This window comes from Ricinus communis, chromosome 7, assembly GCF_019578655.1.
Source record: "Ricinus communis isolate WT05 ecotype wild-type chromosome 7, ASM1957865v1, whole genome shotgun sequence".
In the NCBI taxonomy this organism is placed as follows: Eukaryota; Viridiplantae; Streptophyta; class Magnoliopsida; order Malpighiales; family Euphorbiaceae; genus Ricinus; species Ricinus communis.
This window is the reverse complement of record NC_063262.1, coordinates 14,397,312-14,399,040: the sequence shown is the minus strand read 5'-3', so window position 1 is coordinate 14,399,040 and position 1,729 is coordinate 14,397,312. Positions and strand designations below refer to the sequence as shown.

Genomic DNA, 1,729 nt, shown 5'->3' with positions numbered 1-1,729 from the left:
TTGCGGCAGACAATTTTGAGATCAAGCCCAATATCATTTAGATGGTGCAAAATAATAGCATGTTTGATGGTTTGCTAAATGAGGATCCAAACACTCTTTTGGATGATTTCTTGAGATATGTGATACCTTTAAGATTAATGGGGTATCAGATTGAGGGATAAGCCGAAAAAATGGTTGAAATCATTTCCAGTTGGGACATTTATAACTTGGAATCAGCTGGCTGAGAAATTCTTGGAGAGATACTTTCCACCTTCTAAGACAGCCAAGTTGAGGAATGACATAGCAGGATTTCTTCAGCAAGAGAATGAAACTTTATATTATTGTTGGGAACGGTTCAAGGATTTGCTGAAGAGTTGTCCACATTATAGTTTACCCTTGTGGCTACAAGTTTAGACATTCTTTAATGGACTAGATTATGCAAGTAAACAGTTTATTAATGTAGCAGCAGGTGGATCATTGAATAATAAGACTCCACAGCAAGCTATGGACCTTATTGAGAATATGGCAGTCATGAACTATCAGTGGAAAAATCTAAAAGAGCAGGTTCGAGTCAAAGGAAGTAGAATCTATGCAGTAGACCCCATGGTAGTTGTAAACGTTCAGTTAGAGGCCATGAGCAAGAAGATGGATGCTTTGACTATGTCTTCATTTGGAAGACAAACCCAAGTTATGACTTGTGATTAGTGTGGGGGCGGTCATCAAAGTTAAGATTGCCAAAATGGCAAAACTTCTGCTAAAACAGAGTAGGTTGATTATGTGGGAAATGCTCCTAGGCAGCAAAACAACTCTTAGAGTAATACATATAATCTAGGGTGGAGAAATCATCTGAATTTCTCTTGGAGAAATCAGAATCAGCAGAGACCTCCACCACCAGGATTTCAACAGCAAAATCAGCAATAGGCTCCTCCTAGGAGGAGCAACCTATAGGAGATGATGGAGAAGTTCATATCAGCTTCTGAAACTCTGTTTCAAACTACAAAAAACATTCTTAGAAACCAGCAAGCTTCGATTTATAATTTACAGAATCAAGTGGGGCAAATTGTAAAATTTTTGAGTAAAAGGCCTCAAGGAAGTTTGCCAAGTAACACAAAAGCTAATCCCAAGGAGCAACTTAAAGTTATTACATTGAGAAGTGGTAGGGAATTAGGAACTAAGGCGAGAGAAGCAAAAGAGAGTTCAACTACAGTTGAAAAGATGGTTGATGAGCAAAAGGATGAATAGGCTAAAGAGTAAGAGATAGTAGAAGCGCACCAAAGCCTACTCCTTTTGTGAAGGAGTGTCAACCGAGCCTGCCTTTTCCAACCTCTCTTTAAGAAGATAAAATGGATATGCAATTTGGTAAGCTTCTTGAACTTTTTAACCAATTGCATATCAGTATACCTTTTGTGGAAGCTCTATCACAGATGTTCAAGTATGCTAAGTTCTTAAAGGAACTCCTTTCTAACAAGAGGAAACTTAAGGAAGTGTAATGGTGCAACTGTTAGAAAAAAGCTCAATGATCATCTAGAGGCGATTACTTAATAAGCTAAAAGACCTAAGGAGTTTTACTATTCCCTATTTTATTGGCAATTTAAATATTGATAATGTATTGGCTGATTTAGGGGCTAGTATTAGTGTTATGCCTTATAAATTGTTCAAGCAACTAGTACTTCGAGAACCTAAGCCAACACTCATGAGTATTCAATTAGCTGATAAATCTGTTGTGTATTCTAAGGGTATCATTTAGGAT

General features: G+C 37.4%; 1 non-coding gene across 1 annotated transcript; it reads right to left on the bottom strand.

The window, feature by feature from the left end:
* Window positions 1-264: 264 nt before the first annotated feature.
* On the bottom strand, window positions 265-371 carry LOC112535775. Its single transcript, XR_003079854.2, has one exon. It is a non-coding gene; the product is annotated as a small nucleolar RNA R71 (small nucleolar RNA).
* Between the last annotated feature and the right edge of the window lie 1,358 nt (window positions 372-1,729).